Raw genomic sequence first — 22,530 nt, 5'->3', positions numbered from 1 at the left:
GTGATCCGCCCGCCTCAGCCTCCCAAAATTCTGGGATTACAGGCGTGAGCCACCGCGCCTGGCGTGGAAATCTAAAAATCTTAGGTGGACCCACAGAAACCCATGCACTTACTGAAGCCCATGCTGCAGAAAGATGAAGGTTTCACTTCTTCAAATGCTGGAAAACTGGGAATCTAGAAATCTGGGACCCCTGCAGTTCTGTCCTAATGCCTCCTATTCTCTTCTTTCTCGAGCCCACTCAGAGCTCCCTTAATATTCTGTATTATCATAGTATTGACTCGTTGGAATGAACACAAATATCTCTTTTACCTGGTGTCTTAGCATGTTTGTGTTGCTGTTAAGGAACACCCGAGACTGGGTAATTTATAAAGAAAAAAGGTTTATTTGGCTCATAGTTCTGCAGGCTGTACAAGAAGCGTGGCACCAACGTCTGCTTCTGGTGAGGGCTTCAGGTTGGTTCCACTCAGGATGGAAGGCGAAGGGGACCCAGGTGTGCAGATATCCCATAGTGAGACAGCAGAAATGAGAAAAAAGGGGAGGCGCCAGGCTTGGTTCAACTTCAGTTCTCATGGGAACTGAGTGAGAACTCACTCCTGTGAGAATGGCACCAGGCCATTCACAGGGATCTGGCCCCACAAGCGAAACACCTCCCACCAGGCCCCACCACCCACATTGGGGATCAGCCTTCAACAGGAGACTTGGAAGGGCCAAACAAAGCATGTCCAAATCATAGCACCTGGTCTTCTGCTGAGTTCTGAAATAATCCAGGCCCTCATGATAGTGACAAGATAACACATTTATAAGGAACTTCCTCCAAGTGGCTGTTTACCCTGTGCCCAACACAAATGACCTTCCCCAGGTTTCCAACCTTGGTTCTTGTTTTTCCTCTTATTATTCTCTCTGAGTGACCCAGTCCAAATCCCCAGCTTCCAGTGGCCTCTCTGTGTTTTTAGCACTCATCTCTCCTCTGAGCTCTAAATCTGCCTATTTAACGGGTCCTAAAGACAACATCTCAATGTGGTTGTCCCACAGGCCCATCAAATCGCTGGGCCTAACGCTAAACTCATCACCTCCCTTCTACCTCCCAATCATTCTTTCTCCTGAAGTCCTTATCTTGGCGAATGGTACAGAAATTGATTCAGTTTCCCAAAGGTTTTTTTCATCCACCTACCACATCATTACTTCCACAATCTCAATGAGTCCAAAAAAGATTCTCTCCCCATATCTTGATGACATTACGTCCTAAATGGCTATAAAAGCTCCTTTCCTCTCTATCCCACATCTTGCGATGCCTAATCACTCTAATTACTAGCTGGTCTTCTCACTCTCCAGTTGATCTCCCTGATTGCTTCCAGAATAACCTTTTTCTAAAAAACAAATTGGGTCACGTTATTTCCCTGCTTAAATTGTTTAATCGGTCTCTATTGCCTTTATGACAAAACCCAGACTTCTTGGCATGCCTACTGGGGCCGTGTCTGACCTGACTCCTAGCTCTCCAGCCTCCTCTGTCTCTCTTCTCCTTCTGGCTCATTGCTTCGTCAAAGTAAATCACTTATAGGTCAGAAAACGTATCTTTTCATTCATCTTCTGAACTCAGTATGGGCGTACTACATTTTTAATGCAGCTGTTTTGGGTGGAGGCCTTAAAAACACTATTACACTTCACATTCCAAGTTGGGTAACAAAACGACGTCTTCACACCATGTCAGTGCTTCATTCCATCCCTGCCCCGTAACCTATTTCTAACATTAATGCTGAATCTCAGGCCATCCTTGAACATGAACCTCATTTCTGAGCCTCTCATCCTCCCTTCACATCATGCCTTATTCATCTCTCCAGATCCCACCGTGTCTGTAACACACACTGCAGGGGTTGGGGTCGGTGATGGGTAACGTTCGGTTATGAGGTTAGGGAGGGGGCAGATCTGGGGATGGATGTAGGAATCAGGGAGGTTGCATACACCCTTTGGTAGCAAACAATAGTTTTGCATGTTAACATGACTGGTTAAGCATGGCTAAGTGCAATGGTACCCTCTGATTGACCAGCTTGTATTGTCATGCTTTGTTCTTACAGATGCCATCCTGCCAGCTTGGAATGTCCATTTTCTCCACCAGTGACCCATGCCTCACAGAACTAATTTCTATTCATCTTTTGACCAGTTGTTACCTTCCCTGTTACTCTTCACTGACCCCAGATTGGGCTAGGTGTCACTCCTGTACACCCATGGCATAGCTACATTCTCCTGAAGTTGCCCTGATTATACCGTACTGTGATTATTTATTTGTCTGTCTCTCTCTCCAAGGCAGGGGCTGGATCTTAGTCCTCTCTCTGTTCTTAGAATTTCACAAGAACATCCCTAGCAATAGGAGATGCTGAATAAATGCTTATTGAATGAATGAATGAATGGGTGATGTTCTGTGACAGACTTCTAAACACCTGCAGAAGCTCCACGAGCATAAATAACCCAGAGTCCAACAAGACCTATTAGATCATCTCTTTATATTCTACGCATATGGCATTGCATACCAGCATTGATTCTTATCCAGATTTTAACTTACCGTCTTGGCTACCTCTTAGGCACATCTCAAACCCTCTTAACCCTGCCTATCTGGGGGCCACTGGACTGAATCATTCTGCCATCCGAGGCTACTACTGCAGGTCCTTTCACTACTTCGGAACTCATGAAGTACTACATTGAAGGATGTGGAATCTGGATTTCTCATGTGCTGCTAAAGGAGCTAGAAGATGCACCCCCAAAATGTGGGGAGTTGAGCCAGCACGGTGTGAACTCTGACCAAAGGGGAATAAGAGAGATGGGAGCCGGCAGGTACATTTCCTGTCCTAGCACCGGCCCCTCCAGTGGAAGGTTTTGAGGTACCATAGTTCCCAACAGCCTCTCTGACTCAGCAACAAGCTGATTCTTGTGAAGCCATGGCCAGTTTAGGCCCATTCCATCTTATGTTTGCTTTCCCTACCTCTCTTCTCTTCTCTTACTTGGGCTTCCCTGGGATTGCTGTAAAACACTAGCGTAGAAGCTTGGCCTCAGGCTCTGCCTCCTAAGGAATCTGTCCTGAGACATGTTCACACCTGCTAGTATTTCCCTAGAGAATCATGGGCCAGTGGAGGTGGAAGAGGGAAGAACATGCATCAGGTGGTCTTTAGAGCTTGTATGCAGTGGAGCTTGCCTGGAAGTTCAAGGCCTCAGCCATGCATCTGCTGTCCTTGTCTGTGCAAGTGAGTGGTGTTGGCCACCCTCATTTAGGGGAATTGGGCAGATGGATGCATTAGTAGAAAAAGTTCCATCATTTGGAACCTGTAAACTTGTTCCTATGCAGGCTATCTGTTCCATAATTTCCTCTTTTTAAAAATCCCTCTTTAAGAAATCAAATACATATATATATATATAACTTTTATGTCAGTGGTACAGCTGTGAAAATGGATCCTTACCAATATTTGTGATACATTCTGGGTTTAAATCCTAGCTTTGCCACTTACTGTTTGTGTGACCTTGAGAAAATTGGCCAGGCCAAGCCTTAGTTTCCTTAACTGGAAAAGAGTCATTAATAATAACAGCTTTTATCAGGACGTTGTTGTAAAGATGGGACAAGATAATGCATTTGTAAGCCTCAACACAGTACTGTATAGAGTAAGCACTCACAGGATATTAGTTATAGTTATTAATAGTCTCTCTTTAAAATAAAATATGAGAATGATACAGTGTTAATCCTAGTATAGTAAACAAATTTAAGTTTAGAGTTTTTTTTTTTTTTTTTTTTTTTAAATTTGTAGAGCTTAGAAAGGTTTTATTTTGATTTTAAGAGGTATTTTCTTGGTCTGAAACTTTTTTCTAGGGAATCAAAATCTCAGACCCAGTTTTAATCTTGCTAAAAAGGGTGAGAAGGCATGATAAAAAGTTTCTATGGAAGTGGTGTTTACCTGCCAGGTATTTTGTTTTATTGGAAATGTGTGAGAACAACGTAGGGCTTGAGACTACATAAGTGTATTTCCTATCTTCCAAATATTTTAAGGTCTTTGTAAATAACTTTATATCAGTCCCAAATTAATAAATTTTGTGGAAACAAAAGCAGAAAGATTTTACAGTGTTGCTGTGGTCATTCAGAGAATTTGTGGTAGAGAAGATCCCAGGAACTAGCCTCTTGCCCCTTACCTGAGGCGAGCTTCAATCTGTGCCAGGTAAACAGAAAAGTACTTCCTCCAGGGAAGCACATAATCAGGATTAACAGTGTATATGCTGGTAACTTTTTGCCTTTTTTTACAAAGCTGTATTAAGAGTCATTAAGCTTTGAACTGTAATCTGGGTTTATTATTAACTCCTTACAATCAAGCTTCCAGTTTAACTGTTCTACTTCATTCCACAAATGCTTGTCACTTTCTGATATGGTTTGACTGTGTCCCCACCCAAATCTCATCTTGAATTCCCACGTGTTATAAGAGGGACTCGGTGGGAGGTAATTGAATCATGGGGACAAGTCTTTCCTGTGCTGTTCTCATGACAGGGAATAAGTCTCACGAGATCTGATAGTTTTATAAAGAGGAGTTTCCCCTGCACAAGCTCTCTGTCTTTGCCTGCTGCCATCCATGTAAGATGTGACTTGCTCCTCCTTCCCTTCTGTGATGATTGTGAGGCTTCCCCAGCCACGTGGAACTGTAAGTCCAATTAAACCTTTTTCTTTTGTAAATTGCCCAGTCTTGGGTATGTCTTTATATGAAAACAGACTAATACACTTTTCTTCTGTGTAATGGCACTGAGCACTAGAAATGCTGCCAGGAAGGGCACGGTCCATCCCTCCATAAGCTAAACTCTGCAAGCTTTCTCAAGTCATCAGTGACCACCAAGGCCCTTTATGTCTCTCCTCAGCATTTGACACTAGAGAAAACTTCTTTTTCAAAATTCCCTCTTGCGATCATGGCCTGGAGTCCTCTGGTTTTCTTCTCTCTCTCTCTGCCTGGCTCTGTCACCTGAGAGTCTAACTTCCCTGATCCCAGCCCTGCTCCCTTATGTAGGCATGCTCCAAGAGTCAGTCATCTTCTTAGATCTTTTTACTTCCCCTATTGATAACCTATTCATTCCCTTGGCTTCATACATTGTTTTTTCTTGGATGACTCTAAAATCTAACTTTTTACCTGTGATTTTTCTCTAGGCACCAAATCTACATTTTCACAGTCTTTGCGTCTCAACATATCCCAAAAACTTATTTCCTAACCTGTCCCCAATTAATTGCACAGTTTAAGGGACCACTCTTAGTTTCCTTAGAGTATGTGTTGAGGTCTTCTCTGCCCTTACCTCAGCTACCATGGCAGTACTATTCTATCGCCCAAGCTTAATTGCTATTTCCTATCACTGTTGTTTCTTGTATTCTATTGAGTAAAGAACAAGCCCAAGGATTCCTATGGCTATAGGTGTTTTCTCTACTTTCATCTTTTTGCCCAGTCAAGATTTTCTCCTGAACATTCAACATTTCTTTGCTTTTCTACAGTGTGGATGGTGATGTGGGAGGGCCTGCGCTGTTGCAGGACATGGGAGCTCTAGGGGCAGCGTCAGATAAGAGAACCTGGTTTATATTGCATCGTGTGTGAATGGCACCTCCTGGAGTTGTGCAACACAGTGCTTGGAAGTGTAAGCATGCAAGGGATGGAGTGTCACTGAGTCCTTCTGGGATGCCAAAGGCTTGAGTGACAGGAACAAGTTGAGGGGAGTTGGCAGTTCAACCCGGAAGGAAAGTTTGAGTTTTACAAAAGAGGAAGGGGGAAATAGTTTTTCCTCTGTGTCATCTACCTGGGGGAATAAAACCCTGTGTTTTTCTAGACAAATCTGTATAGAGCTGACTTCATTGTAGAGCTACCCACCAAGCCTGAGATTTGTGGCCTGGAGCTCTGTTTTCCTCTAATCCTTGTTATTCTTGGTATAGAGAGTATTGGCAGGAGCTCTGAACATAAAGGTTTTGTGTGCCTGCAGCTATACTGATAAATTAGGATAAAACCACTCTCATGTCACAACTGGACTCCCTTGGATATGGTTTTCCTATGGTCCAAAGAGGTTGGTCATAGCTCTGGTCACAGTGCTGCCTCCTGTTGACTGAAATGGCCCAGATGACTTGGCCACACCAGCAGTAGGACACCTTGGCTGATATAGCAGCAGTGTCCTCTGTTCAGGGGCCTGTGTAGCACCCAGACAGGCAGGTTGCCACCTTCCACTGCACAGGCTGTGTGGTACACACTCTTCGTGAGCATGGCTCACATAGATGACCATGGGAATGGGCCCTGAAGTTGTCCACTCTGGTGACCCTGCCTCCCTCCGGTACCTTCTCTCACTGCTCATTTCCAGGCCAACCGATGTCTCCCATTGAGCCAGCTAGGCTCTTTCCTGTCTCAGGCTGAAGCTCACACCACTGCTTCCCTTTTTTCCCCAAATTTCTAAGGTCTCCTCCTCCTTTGCACTTTCACTTCCTGAATGCCATGACCACAGGAATGAAATCAGCAAGTTCTTGTTCTCTCTCTTGACTAGGCTAACTCCTCCCAACCTTTATGGGTAGAAATAACGATGGTAATAGATAGCACTGACTGAGCGCTTATTATTCATGAAAAGGTTTACCTGCAGCATCTTACAGAATCTCTGAGGTAGATAACACTAGATGAAACTCAGGCTTAGAGCATTTCAGAGACAGATGTTCCATGACTAGAGTTAGCAATGGGGGACTTGGCCTACTGCCTGAAGAGCTTGTGCTCTGAAGGGTATGCTAGGCATCCTCCTATGACTCAGGTTAGATACAACCTCTTCCAGGAAGCCGCCCTGGGCTCCCCACACCCTGCCCCTGACCTTTTATCATGCTCCTTAGTATCCTATGCTGTCATGCAAGCTCAGGGCCTCTTAGAGGTGGTGGAGAAGAGACCTATGTTCCTTGCTTTTTCTGAGTTCCCAGAATATTAAAAACTGAAGAAGCTCCAAGACAGGATTAGAAAAGCATTATGTTTTTTTTTGGATATATTTTCTTCTCTGATTTGACCAAATTAAAACCTTAAATTTATAACCATATACATAGAAACCCACAATTAATATAATTCTGCTATGTGCAAGGCAGCTATAGGCATTACAGTATAATTTTTTTTTTTTTTTGAGATGGAGTCTCACTCTGTTGCCAGGCTGGAGTGCAGTGGTGCAATCTTGGCTTACTGCCACCTCCGCCTCCCGGGTTCAAGCAATTCTCCTGCCTCAGCCTCCCGAGTAGCTGGGACTACAGGTGCACACCACCACACCCAGCTAATTTGTGTATTTTTAGTAGAGACGGGGTTTCACCATGTTGGCCAGGATGGTGTTGGTCTCTTGACCTCATGATCCACCTGCCTTGGCCTCCCAAAGTGCTGGGATTACAGGCGTGAGCCACCGTGCCTGGTTACAAAAGATATTTATTGAACTGTGAATGCAGAATAACTTGATATTGGGACATGAATTTAAGGTTGTAGGAGGCACATCTCGTATCAGTCCTTTTGGTGTAATACTTAAAGTCCTTTGTGAATATGTGATCGTTGGCTAATTGGCCTTTCTGGAATCTGGATTGTTTTTTTATCCCTAACATCTAGCAGAGGATCAGGGCTTGGCACATTGGGGGTTCTAAATTCGTCTTGGTTGATTGAATGAATGAGTCAGTGAATTGTCTGTGAACAGTCTCAGACATCAGAACGATTTTAGTTAGAATCCCAGACTACTCTTTACTACTCTGACCTGGAGCACGATACTTAACCTCTCTGACCTCACCTTTTGTCATCTCTGAAATGCTGGTGTTATTAATAGTACCTACCTCATAAGGTTGATAAGAGGAACAAAGCAGGTAATGTGTACCTCATCTATAGGATGGCAAAAGTAGACTATCATGAACAGTGCTTGGGTCCAGGGCAGGGGTGGTAGGAGACAGGTCATGGGCATCATTGTCAGCAAAGCGAGAGCCACTCCAGCTGCTTCCTTTCTCTGTGCCTTTGTGTCCCCAACCAGCTATGGAGAAGAAGGATTGGTGATCCTAGGAGAGTCTCCAAAGCACCTGACTTTGTTCCCAGGGCCCTTAGCCCCTTTCCACATTCTGCCACTTGATGGGCAACAATGAGCAGATCTTACCTTTTAAATAACACTCTGCAGCCCAGCAAGCATCCTCACCCACATCAGTCCACCAGGCATTCTCACTCACATTATTAAATGAGGTAATAATCTCATTATCTCAATAATTTACATTATCTCATTTATAATTATTATCTCATTTAATAATTACTCTTTTAATCAATATTAAATGGCCTGCGGTGTCAGGAAATTCCTGCTCTTGTTATATCATTCCTGGCACCTTCTCCTCCCCTAATGGCAGAGTTATCATGGAGGATATTTGTTCTTGTATTTACTGAGTTCTTTGGCAACATCTTCATTTTTTTTTCACATCTAGTATTTAAGGAATCTCATGGAGAAAAGCCTCATTTCAAACTTTTCTGTTTCCAAGTGGCCAGATAGAGAGTGGGCTGCTTGGTCCAGGATCTCTAACTCATGCATGCCCTTGTATTGAAAAGCAGGGCACAGCAGCACTCCCTGTCTGGGACTCCACCATCTTTTCTGTCCATTTGGAATCACAGGGTTCTAAAGCTTGGATGGAGCTTTCTAAGCGTGAGCATCCACATTGCTCCGGCATGTGAGAGCATTGGCCACTTCTTTTCTTTTGCTACAGATTCTCCCTGGATAACTGGATCCATTCTGTCTGACGATCATGTCCTAACTTGTGTCTCGAGCCTCAAGCTTCAAACTCAAAAGTCCATACACCTAGTTGACATCTCTCTTGGATGTCTAATAAGCATCCCAAATGTATTGTATTTAAAAAGAAATGCTTACTTTACTCCCAAATCCTAACTCTTTCTCTCTACCCTGGTCAATGGCACTATCACCTACCCTGTTCTCCACCAGAATTCCTTGCCCTCCCTCCCATGTGACATTCATCAGTAAGTCCTGAAGACCCTGCTTCTAAAATATATCTCAGATGACATGTCTTTCTCTTTGTCTCCATTGTTTCATCCAGACTCTGGCCACCATCATCTTTTTTTTTCTTTATACAGAAATAAACCACTTCATTCTCAGTGTTGCTAATAGTTTAAATTACAACAGTAAGAAAGCTTTTAATGTTTGATTAAATGTTGCTAATGTTTTAAATTACAACAGTAAGAAAGCCTTTTTTTCACATGTGCAACAGATTTGTTTATTTATTAATTTATTTTTTGAAATGGAGTCCCTCTTGTCGCCCAGGCTGAAGTGCAATGCGTGATCTCTGCTCGCTGCAACCTCCACCTCCTGGGTTCAAGCACTTCTCCTGCATCAGCCTCCCAAGTAGCTGGGATTACAGATGAATGCCACCACGCCGGGCTAATTTCTTTGTGTTTTTAATAGAGATGAGGTTTTACCATGTTGGTCAGGCTGGTCCCGAACACCTGACCACTTGATCTGCCCGCCTCAGCTTCCAAAGTGCTGAGATTACAGGCGTGAGCCATCACACCCGGCCAACAGATTTATTTTTTAAAGGAATGGATTTTGAGAGAAAACAATGTGAGGCGGAGTATGGAATAGAAAATAAATACAAATGTAGGCGATTTTGCTAATTGTTTTATAACCACAACAAATTAGTACAGAGAATGCCCTGTACAAAACACAATAAAGGTTCAAACATCGAGATGTTCCCTTAGCAAGGCTGAAAATTTCAGTCTCTGGTATTTGGAATTTAGGCTGCAGTCCTTGTTTTTGGATAGACCACTGGTGGGTGGCACAGTCCATGCTTTTAACCAGATTTAAACAGAAGAATGGCCACTTTGCCCAGGTAGAAATGAAGTGTTTGGTTTCATGTGTCGGGTAACTACGGAAGTTCCTCCCCGCGATGCAATGTCGTGTGGGGTTGTACATCTTGTTACATTCCTTCTTGATATCAGCCACAATGTTCTTCTCTTTGTTGTATTTCCCCAGCACCTGAGTAGCACACTCCACCGAGTTCTGTTGCATCTCTTCCGATATGTCCGCATTTTTGATCACGGCCTTTTGGTCACACATGGTTACCCATGGAGAAGGGGGCTAGCCGACTGCAGCGGTCTCCTGGGGAGGTGCTAGCATCGCCCGGCTGGAGCAGCCATCGCTGCCGAAGCCGTGGTGCATCTAAGAAGAAAGCTTTTAATGTTTGACAGAAAGTTTTAAAGGTCACAAAACAATCATATTTTCCCCTTTGTGAAGACTACTTTACATAGTTTCAGCTTGCATGGTCATTTAATTTTTTTTTAATTTTTAAATTTCTGTTAAATTACAACTATAAAATGGACCACCTTAACCATTTTTAAGAGTAGAGTTCAGTGGCATTATGTCCTTTCACATCGTTGTGCAACTATTGCCACATCCATCTCCAGAACTCTTTTTATCTTGCAAAACTGAATCTTCGTACCTGTTAAACACTAACTCCTCTGCCTCCCCGGGCCCCTGGCAACCACCATTCTACTTTCTATTCTGTTAATGTGACTCTTCTAAGTACTTCATATAAGTGGAATCGTATAGTATTTGTCATTTTGTAACTGGCTTATTTCACTTAGCATGATGTCCTCAAGGTTCATTCATGTTGTAGCATATATCAAAACGTGCTTTCTTTTTAAGGCTGAATAATGTTCCACTGCATGTATATACTACATTTTGCTTATCCATCCCGTTCATCATAGGACACCTAGGTTGTTTCAGGCCACCATCAGCTCTTCTCTCAACTGTTTTGACAGCCTCCTGATTGTTCGCTTTAATTCCAGTCTTTCCCTTTCCATCCTCTTCTTTGCTGAGTTTCGAAAAAGGCAAAGCAAATTTTGTTGCTCCTCTTTACACTTCTTCAGTGACTTCTCATCATGCTTGGAATAAAAGGTAAACATCTTCATCTGAATCACAAGACCTCGTAGTTCTAAAAACTCATGACCTTTACAACCTCTCATGCCTCTTGCCTACTGTATTCCCAGGTCAAGTTTTTTCTGGGTTTGTTTATTTGTTTGTCTCATCTCAGACTCTTTGTGTCTTTGGTTCCCTTTACCTTGAATCCTCTTCACTTTTCATCCCATGGTGGTTGGCTTCTTCTTATCTTTGAGATGATAGTTAAGTGTCACCTCTTCAGAGACATCTTCTGTCACTCTATGTATAAGATTCCTTGTTATTCGTTGTCTTCATTCTATTTATTTGTAGGTCTTTTGTTTTTGGTTGACTTGTTTCCTACTTCCTTTTCCCTCATGATGTAAGCCCCTTGAAGGCACGGTCTATGTCTATTTCATTTACTTCTTTTTTTTTGTTTTTTTGAGGCGGAGTTTCGCTCCTTTTGCAAAACCTTGCCAGGCTGGAGTGCATTGGTGTGATCTCGGCTCACTGCAACCTCTGCCTCCCAACTCAAGCGATTCTCCTGCCTCACCCTCTGGAGTAACTGGGATTACAGGCATGTGCCACCACACCTAGCTAATTTTTGTATTTTTAGTAGAGGCAGGGTTTCACCATGTTGGTTAGGCTGGTCTCGAACTCCTGACCTCAGATGATCCACCTGCCTTGGCCTCCCAGATTGCTGGGATTACAGGCATGAGCCACTGCACCTGGCCCTCATTTACTTTTGTACCCTGAACATCTAGCTGGTATTTAATAACCACTTGTTGGATGAATGAATAAATATCCTATTTAAGGAAAGAGTGTGAGAGAAGATGCCACAATCGAGTCTACTTTTTCTTTCCTTCCTTTTTTCCTCACTCTCCCCTCATCCCGCCTTCAAAACATTCTAAAATGTTAACATCCCTCACAGTTAAGAAGAATCACTGGTGTGTAATGATCACTCCTGCTCCGGAAAACTGGTTGAATTGCCTCCTGATGCAGAGGCCTCTTGATGTAGACAGGGAGCATACCCCAAAATTTTCCTTAACTTTCTCCACTAAAAATGATCACTTTTCCAGCCTTGCCCCATGTCTCTGAAAAGGCAACCTAATTTTGCAGTGGTCTAAATAAACAAGGCAGGAAAAAAGAAATTAAACCTGGAGAGAGAATACCCAAGTAGTATGTTTCAAAGTGTGACGTGTAATTTTGTATTTTCTGCTGTTTTGCATTGCCTTTGTTTATTCTCTATTATGGATAATGGTTGATTTTAATTGAAGTTAGTCCCTTACCCATACTGGGAAATTATTTAAAGAAGGCTTTGCCTAGACTCCCAAGATTTTAAACTCTGGAGTATGTTCTCCCATTTTTTACTGTTATACTCCCTTTTTCTTTTACAATCTCGTTGACAATCAGAGATTTTCTTGGTTTATATATTGGTTTTCTGTAAGTGTTTATCACAGGACCACAAAATATGTGTTGAAACCTCACTGTTTGTTAGGTCAGAAGTCTGGCACAGTCTGAATGGGTTCCCTGCTTAGGGTACCACGGGCAGAAATCAAGGGTTGGCCAGTGGTGGTCTCACTGGAACTCAGGGTCCCCTTCAGGCTATGGCCTATTGTTGGCAGAGTTCAGTTCCTTGTGGTTGTGGGACTGAAGCCCCCATTTAAAGAGCTCATTAATTAGATTTGGCTCACCTGGATCATCTCCCGGTCTTAAGGTCAATTAAGTAGTAACCTTAATTACATCTGTAAAATCTGTTTTGCCATGCAATATAGCATAACCACAAGAGTAATACCAGGGCTCAGATATAATGGGGTCATTTTAGGATTCTGCCTACCACATTGATCTCTTTTTTTTTTTTTTTTTGGTTAGAGTTACATTCATCTGCATGCATCGGAAAGTCTAATTCTAATAGCTTAAGCAAAAATATAATTTTTCACATAAAAAAGAGCGAAACAAATGATTGTTGATATCAGTTCAGTGGCTTAGTGACATCAGGACCAATAACTGTCATTCTCTTAGCCTGTCCTTCCTATGATTATTGTAACTCCAGCTATTAAGACCATATTCAAGTTGGGAAAAAAGAGAACATGAGAAGGATCAGAGCTGCATGAACTACATCTGTCTCCTTCATTGGGACAGCAAAACAAAACCAAGACAAAAAATACTTTTTAGAACTATATTTCTCACCGTATCTCCATTTATGTCTAACTAGCTAGAACTTGGTGAAGTTCCACCTCTAGGTGAAGACAGGAAAGCAGGAATAGGAATTATAGTGATTGGCTTAAACCAGGATGATGAGAAGAAATGGATGCTGATGATGCAGTGAACACTGTCAGTTATACCTCATTTCTGGAAGGCAGAATGTGCTGTTGTGGTAGGAGTGCAGAATTGATAGAGTCAGGAGGTCTGTAATTCTGTCCCAGTTCTGGGAGATGGTTAGCTATGTGACCTTGATCTAGTCACAGAACCTCTCTGAGCCAGTTACTTTATCAAGTGAGAGAAATATTTTCTTTACTTATCTCAGGGTTACTGTAAAAATGAATTGAAATAACCCATGAAGTTCTTTCCATTCTGGAACTATATACTAATTGTACTTTTTGGTAACTGGTAAAAAATAAGACAATTTCATTGATTGTAAGAAATATGTGTGTGTATGTGTGTGTGTGTGTATCTATATATATATATTTTTTGAGATGAAGTCTCACTCTGTCGCCCAGGCTAGAGTGCAGCACCGCAATCTCGGCTCACTGCAACCTCCACCTCCTGGGTTCAAGTGATTCTCTTGCCTCAGCCTCCGAGTAGCTGGAATTATGGGTGCATGCCACCACCCTTGGCTAATTTTCGTATTTTTAGTAGAGACAAGGTTTCACCATGTTGGCCAGTCTGGTCAGAAAATCCTGACCTCAATGATCCACCCTCCTTGGCCTTCCAAAGTGCTGGGATTACAGGCATGAGCCACTGCACCCAGCCTTAAAAAATATTTTATCTTCTCTGAAATTAGATTAATTGTAAAATGCATCTGATTTATATGTGGCTGTAAAATATAGATAAGAAATTATCCACATCAGCTCCCCACTGTCACACAGGTAAAATATTAGTATTCTCATTTCGAAAAAATATGAAGTAGAGTTAAACCAAGATGAATGTACCAAGATGGAGTAAGTCAATATCTTCTGAGAGTTCAAGGAACTGGAAAATGTTTTGCAAACCTTAAAGCCTGACCTCCTACCAGAGCCATTCACTAATGTAATACACTGCTCAGGTACCTGGGGATGTCAGTCAAGGTCACTGCCTCAGGAATGCACCAAAGATCAGAGGCAATGCCTAACCAGTTTTTCAAGCCACGTGTAACTTAGATTCTTGACTCTGAATGTGGGACCATGGAATTGTTAGATAGCAGAGCCATCGGGATTGATTATTTTGAAGGAAAATCACACAATAGAGTATTTTGTAATTATAACCTTGGGATATACATATATGTATGTATGTACATAAATGTGTATGTTTATGTATATGCATGTATACACACATATACACACACCCAAACACACAAGTAATATGACTTTAGAGAAGGGAAGGCACCTAGGGTTAGGAGATTATGCTGTGTGTGATTATAAAACAAAAGAAGAGGGAGTTCACTTATGGAGAATCATAGATAGATGCTAACTCTGGTCACAATGTGACATTTGTTCCTTTTGGACTTCTTTCTCATACATGTTTGATTTGAGGCTGAGGTGTTCATTCTGTTTCCCAGTTTCCAATGGAAATTGGAAGAAGATTGGGTGGTTTCCTTTTGTTTTTTAAAAATAAAATATTTACATGAAAGAATGAAATTTTTCATAAGTTGAAATAATAAGAGCAAACAACCAGGATCACTCAACTCATTTTCTCTTTTAGGAGCATCAAGGTACCTGTTAATTAAGTGTGTGTGTGTGTGTGTGTGTGTGTGTGTATTCTTCAGTGAACTCTGTTCAGGTTTTCTTAATGAGAATTCATGCCCCTTATCGAGGAAAAGAATGTGAAAGAAGGAAAGGGAAGAGAAGCACTGTTCAAGTCCTTAATCTGATTTAGTCTTTCTCACAGGATAATGGGGCCTTCCAGGCTTCTCTTTGATCTAGCAACTTATGAAACAAGCAGCAGGGTTATTTCAGCTTTCTGATTCAGCTTCTATGGCTCCTGTAGCCCACTATGACACAGATATCAGTGTATAAAAGCTTGATGTTATCTTGTGTCATTGTGCTATGCACAATTCTGAGTGCATGGTAGATAGATGCTCAATAAGGTAGCTGAATATCTCGCGTTAGAAGAACGCTGTAAAGAAATATATAGAATTTATGTAGTCTGGTTTTCCCATTCTTCCTTTCTTTGTAGCTTTTGATTTGATCTTTAGTTGCTTGTCCTTGATTAAGAGAAAACTGAGGCCTTACTTGTGGGTTTGGAGTGGACACCAAAGATCTAGTTGAAGATGTTTCTGCATAAACTCCAAATAGATGCCTGGACAGGGGTTGCCAGTAGTCTCAAACCCAAAAAGTGGATGTGGAGATTTTCAAAGATGCCGCCTAGCTGAATACCTATGAAAAACAGGTAGACAGGGAAGATGGCCAAAGATTTAACAAGCCCTTTTGGACCACCAACTAGGCACAAGTAATGTTTTTGTATTATATAGCATAGCTAACCTAACAAATCATTTTCCCAGCTCTGGAGCAATGGAATTAATCTATATGGCTGAGTGAACCCTTCCTTTTATTCTCAGATGATTTATAAAATTTCTAATTAATTTTCAGGACATTAGTATGAAATGACCTGTATTTTAGATGTCTGAACTAGTCTCTTTTTAAAAGTGAGCACGAGTCAGAAAGTAATGTTCCAGAGGAGGACTTCCAGTTCTGGTTATAATTGGTAACTAGCCATTCTGCTGCGAACAACCACAAAACAACAACATCTATGAGGCAACTATTTTCAGGCTTCGGTCAACAGGCAGCACAAGATTCTCTATCCTGAGGTGAGCCCGACACTCACCTTGGCTCTTTTCCAGTGAAGAGTTTCCTGACTGCAGCATAGTCAGCTGGAGTCTAAGCCAAGCACAGCAGTCCTGCTGAGCTAAGAAAACAGAGATCAGAGTTTGGGGCAATTGAAGCAGCTGGAATCTGTAGGACAGAGCACCAGAGGGCAGAGAGTTGGGGAGCAGAGAGCATGGGGATGGGGAGAGAGGAGCAGAAGTATGTCTGGGTGTACCCAGAGAACCCTTGGCCAGTTTAGAGTGCATAGGTGCATACTGAAACCATACAGAGCTTAATAGAGTGGCTGCTGGAGGATTGAGAATGGGACAAAGATACTGGACATCAGGCAGTAGTGGGGGACATTGGTGGTCCAGCCCAGCTACAGTGGAAAGAGCTCATTAATGTCTTATTAACATCTCAAGCATCCAACCAAGATATAGAAAGCCTGTGTCTTAGGGATAAGGACCATGTTCTCAAGGAGGGTCTGTACATTTTTTTCTATAAAGGGCCAGTAGTTATTATGGACGAGTAATTATTTTAGTCCCTGCGAGCCATACAGTATCTGTCACAGCTACTCAACTCTGCTATTGTAGATCAAAAGCAACCATAGACCATATGTAAACTAATGAGCGTAGCTGGTAAATATACTAATAATACAACTTTATTTACCAAAAAAGGCAGAGGGCCAGACTTAGGCTGTGGCTGTAGTTTGCCAGCCCATGCTCTAGAGTAAGATTTACTTTAAACTTACCCTAGCAAAGCCTAGAACCAAGCCCTGTGTATTAGTCAGGGTTCTCTAAAGCGACGGAATTAATAGGGTAGATTTATATATGAAGGGGAGTTTATTAAGGAGTATTGATCACAACGTGAAGTCCCATAAGAGGCTGTCTTCAAGCTGAGGAGGAAGGAATCCAATCCTTCGAGCTGAGGAGGAAGGAATCCAATCTGAGTCCCAAAACCTCAAAAGTAGGGAAGCCGACAGTGCAGCCGTCAATCCATGGCCAAAGGCCCAGGAGCCCCTGGCAAAGCACTGGTGTAAGTCCAAGAGTCCAAAAGCTGAAGAACTTAGAGTCTGATGTTTGAGGGCAGGAAGCATCCAGCATGGGAGAAAGATGAAGGTCAGAAAGATGAAGGTCAGAAGACTCAGCAAGTCTGGTCATTCCACTTGCTTTTGTCTGCTTTATTCTGGCCACACTGGCAACTGATTAGATGGTGCCCACCTAGATTGAGAGTAGGTCTGCCTCTCCCAGTCCACTGACTCAAATGTTAATCTCCTTTGGCAACAGCCTCAAAGACATATCTGGGAACAATACTTTGCATCCTTCAGTCCAATCAAGTGGACACTCAATATTAACCATCATACCCTGTCAAGATCTGCAGGGGAGACAGAGTTTAGAAATTGAGTCCTACAGCAATTAGAGGGCCTTGGGAAACAAATTAATCCAATGAAGTAGAAGACGAAGCTTTATACAAGCTCTAGGTGAGCAGCTCTTGGTCAAACTGCCTGCTGGAACAAAAATCAGTACTCTGCAGAGGAAAGTCAAATCCAGAAGGTCTTTGGTGTATCACCAACAATTATTAGGTGTGCAGAAAAACGAAAGAAAGCAAAAAAAAAAAAAAAAAAAAGCCAAACAAACAAAAAACCTTAGGAAAGTATTACCCATAGTCAAGCAAAAATAAAACAACAACAACAATAACAACAAAAAAAACAACAAACCAAAAAAGTCAGTAGTAACTAATCCCAAATGGTCCAAAGGTTGGATTTAGCAGACAAAGTCTTTAAAGCAGCCATTATAAATACGTTGAAAGAACTAAAGGAAAATATTGTCACAATGAGTGAATATATAAGGCATCGCAGCAGAGAAATAGAAACTACAAAAGAACATTCTAGAATGGAAAAGCTGAATAACTAAGATACAAAATTCACAGGATAAGCTTATGGGTGAATGGAGGTGAGAAGAGAAAGAGTCAGTGAACGCAAGGGCAGACTAGCAGAAGAGAGGGAAAAGGGGCAGAAAAACACATTTGGAGAAATACTGACTCAATTTTTCCAAATTTAATGAAAAAACTGACAAACAGATTCAAGAAACTCCACTAACTTTGAGTAAAATGAGTTCACAGAAAACTACATCCAAATGCAGTTGCTGAAAATGAAAGATAAAGAGAAAATCTTGAAAGCCATTAGAGGAAAAAAGACACATTATATAAGCTCGAATAATTACATATAATCAACTGCTCCTTAGAAACATTCAGACCAAAAGGCAAAATACTGAAGGAAAAATTCTGTGTCTTGTGAAAAGTAGCCTTCAAAATCAAGGATGAAATAAAAGATGGACTGCTTTAGAGCAATGCTGTCGATATGCCATGAGGCCAGGTGTGGTAACTTGTCCCTGTAATCTCAGCACTGTGGGAGGCTGAGGCGGGTGGATTGCTTGAGCCCAGGAGTTTGAGACCAGCCTGGGCAACATAGTGAGACCCTGTCTCTATGGAAACATTTTAAAAAATTAACTGGGTGTGATGGTGTGCACTTATAGACCCAGCTACTCAGGAGGCTGAGGTGGGAGGATCATGTGAGCCTGCAGAGGTCGAGGCTGTAGTGAGCCGTGATAGTGCCCTGGTACTCCAGCCTGAGCAAGAGTGAGATCCTGTCTCCGTTAAAAAAGGAAGAAATATAGCATGGGCTGTTTATGTATGATTTTAAATTTTTTAGTAGTTTCATTTTAAAACATTAAAAGTGTCAGGTGAAAATAATTTTAACAGTATGTTTTACTTAAGCTAATACATCCAAGATACCATTTTAACATGAAAGCAGTATAAAATTATTAGATATTTTATACATTTTTATACTCTTCAAAATCTGGTGTACATTTTACACTTAAGTGAACAACTCATTCGGATTAGCCACATATCAGTAGCCCCTGTGTCTAGTGTCTACTGTATTGGAATTGGATGATATAATTTTAGATCAAAGAGAAGGGGAAATGAACATATTTCCCTATATGCAGATTTCCTCCAAAGCTCTTTTACACAGAGTGTTTAAATTAACCTTCCTAAAACATTTACCAACATCTCAGAAGAGCTGAAGAGGCTACCTACTGTATATTAAGGCAAATTCATTCATTCATTCATTCGTTCGTTCATTCACCTGTTTACCCAACAAACATTTACTAAGAACCATACCCTATTCTAAGAGTTAAAGACATCAAGAAGCAAAAGATCAAGTCCCTTTCCTCATATAGCCACATTAGCAAATAATTTCATTATAATTTGGTAAATGAGTATAGGTTAAGATAGTATCAGCATTCAGAAGATATGGGGGATAAAGAACCAGTGGAAAGTATGGTACTTTACTTACTGGAAGTTGAGGAGTACCACCATAGATCAGAGTTCTTGATTGCAAGCAACAGAAATTAATTTTGGCTAATATAAGCAGGAAAGAAGTCTATTGAAAGGTACAAAAGAGCTCATTGGATTGCCAGATGACTGTCAAACGTGGCTTGGAAAATAGGTACGAGCCACAGGACCTAGCCAGCAGTGAACAAAGCCAGAGTCACACCATGGGTCTGATTAGGATGCCACACTTGTCACCATTTTCACGGAATTAGGTTGTGCCTGCTTCTGGGCTTGCATCAAGTTTCTGTTGTTCGCATGCCATGCCACTCTTGCATGTGTTCAAGGCCCTTGTACCTTTTAGCATTCCCTCAATATTCTAGCAGCCGTTGACAAAGCCTAGATTAATTACCAGGAAGGATGGAAAGATAATATTTTTTTCTCAAAAAAGAAAGGATTTTGGGTATTGAGCAGACAAAAAACAATGAGCATGCACATTATAAAGGTTTTATAGCAAAATAATTTGTGTTCTTTATCTTTGCATTCAGTGATTGCCACTTGGCATAAATGCTTGTTGAACCAAGCCTGAGATAATGATTGAGCTAAGACTTGAAGGTGAGCAGGAGCTCATGAAATAAAAATGTAGGGAAAATGTATCCTAAAGATAATATTTAATAATGTATTAAATATGAACAAGTGATCAAATAGGACAAAGTATATTCAAAAACACAGTCTTTCAAATAACTCAGTTCATCAGGAATATAGGGTTCACAAGGGGAGAGAATGACACATGAGATTAGAGAGGTGGATCAGGGCCGGATTCACAAAGTGCCTGCATTTATACAACAATTTTTATTGAGCTTCTAACATGTGCCAGGCACTGTGCTCAATGCTGAGGGCATAGCATGCAACCCCTGCTCTCAGAAATCCTTTGTTAATTTCTCATACCTCACTTTATCCTGTGAGGAGCCTTTGAGGAGCTGGAAGCAGAGCTGTGGCATAGCCATTTTCAGGTTTTAGGAAGATCACTCCAGCATGACAGGTTGGATAGTAGGTTGGAGCAGGTGATACTGAGGGCAGGAAGACAGGTAGGAGACTTGTAACTGTCTGCGTGAGAGATGATGAGGGGCTGAGCTAAAGCATTGGCAGTGGGAATGGAGAGGGTAGGCTCCAGAGCTCAAACTCGTTCTGAAACTTAGAGCTCCTTTTCCAGGGCACTTGACACCCTCTTCAGATGAGCAGAGTGTAACTCACTGTGGGCTAGACATGCCATTCCTACTCCCCCTTCCTAAATGCCTGTGCCCCACAGCTCTTTTGCTCACCCCTCCTTTCCAGCTTAGGGTACAGTTCAAGACCACCTATAGCTCAAGCTCTCAGAAGTCTCTTAACACTCTTACTTGCTGCTGTCCTACCTTTGGTGACTAACTGCCAGAATAGGATAGAGAGCAGAGGTTATTGTTTTAGGTTGCTGTCGTATCTCCCTGCAGTTGACAGCTGCTTGAGGACAGAGATGCTGTTTTGTTCTTCCTTGCACCCTCAGGCCCTAGAATGGGCAGAAACAGTACATGTTCCTGAAGACTCTCGCCCCAGCTTTGTGTAACACACCAGAGGTACTGATGGCTGAAAAATTCCATCGCCACGCTCCTGTCCAGCACTGTCTGAGGAAGGCTAATCTCCCTTAAGCACACTTCTTGAGTCACTCTCTGCTTTTAAACCTCCCACAGCTTCTCATTTCCCCTTGAACTCTTCTTAGCTTCTATGGTCAATCAATCCTTTCACTCCATATTCCCCCAGTAGATACCTCTGCTGTCATCAGACAGAGGCTTGTTCAGACAGAAACACACCTCGTTAAGGTCTGCTTCTGATTCTTACTGTCATGGTGATCCCCTGTCCAGAGGCTTCCCTCGCTGATCCCTCTGTTGGTCCAGAATCAAGGACATCCTTCAGATCTCAGAAACCCACCCAGTCCCATATGGTTCCAGCTCTCAGACATCTCCCTACAGCTAAATTGTGGCACTCCCAGCATGTCCTTTAGCTGGGGCAGTTATTCTGGACTTGTATTTTCTGTTCTCTGGATCCTTTTTTCCTCAGCTGTGTTGGGAGCTGCTTGAGGGTTGCTGTCTCAAGGGTAACTGGTACATTTCCAGACATGTAGGTCTCACAAAAGCAATTAGAGGACTGTCATAAGACAAAACTACTTCTGTGACCCCCATCTTATCAGACAATTGCATTCTCCCTTCTACACATTTTTGTATATAAGCAATGCTGAGAAAGAAGTAGCTCTCTGAAATGGCAACTCCAAGACTTCATTGAAACTTTTAACATCTGTTGGTCAATCCTCCTGCTGATACTGAGTCACCACTCATTTGTGGTGATTCTAAACCTCATTTTATGATTCACATTCTAAAAATGGGGTGAGGTTTTTACCAAGAAACTAATTCCAGTATGAACTTAACCTCACAATTATTGTGTTCTTCTGTGGGTTTCTAGCTGCTAGCACAGCACTTTTCAAGGTCTAATTTCTTATGGCTCATTGGTGTGGCTCTTCTATGGCAAATACCTAAAATCCATTTTATGGATTTATAGTATAGAATATGATAGGGGGTTCCATGTGATCAATTTTTTCCACCAGTCTTCATGGGGACCAGTCATTGTCTGTCACCAGCCCATGTCTGGTCTGGGACATGTGAAGGAAAGACAGATAAAGTTTTGGGGCTCTTTTTTCGTTCATACATTCTGAGGAATGGTCTTGGTTCCTTGGCCAGAGTGCACCTATATCTATAATGAAGAGGATTTAGAATCTGCCTTCTGGGCACTGTAGCTGAGCAAGTGACTCTACTTAGTATCTAGAACTTCTTGAACAATGACTGAAACCAGAATCTGCACATGATAGAAATGGAGTGGTTTCATGAAATCTGCATTCTAGTCCCAGGACTTCTACGAACAAGTTATGCAACCTTGGGCGAGTCATTTAACAACAGCAGCAGTGCTGGCGGTAGCTAACATTCATAAAGGGTTTGGAATGGAGCCTGGGGCCCAGTAAGCCCTCTGTAAGGTCACCTACTGTTTTCATTGTCATTGTTACAGAGGGTTTATTACATCCAGTCCTGAGTACTTGGCGTACATTATCTCATTTAATCCTCAGAATTATGGAGTGAGTTTTTAAATTCTTGCTGTACAAGGGTAAACTGAAGCTTAAAGAGGTTGAGTTATGAGTCCAAGACTGTAAAGGACTCCAAGACTGTACAGGACTCAAATCCAAACAACCTAACTCTGGGCCCATGATCACAATCCCTAT

The 22,530-nt window shown here is 42.0% G+C and overlaps 1 protein-coding gene and 1 pseudogene across 1 annotated transcript in view; one reads left to right on the top strand and one right to left on the bottom strand.

The window, feature by feature from the left end:
• Positions 1 to 22,530, top strand: part of STON2 (stonin 2) — a 177,136-nt gene that overhangs the window by 13,865 nt on the left and 140,741 nt on the right. The window lies entirely within an intron of this gene.
• On the bottom strand, positions 9,815 to 10,080 carry LOC112628570 (annotated as a pseudogene).

The sequence above is a fragment of the Theropithecus gelada genome, chromosome 7b, assembly GCF_003255815.1.
Source record: "Theropithecus gelada isolate Dixy chromosome 7b, Tgel_1.0, whole genome shotgun sequence".
Classification (NCBI taxonomy): domain Eukaryota; kingdom Metazoa; phylum Chordata; class Mammalia; order Primates; family Cercopithecidae; genus Theropithecus; species Theropithecus gelada.
The sequence above is the reverse complement of the archived record's forward strand: the minus strand, read 5'-3'. Positions and strand labels throughout refer to the sequence as shown.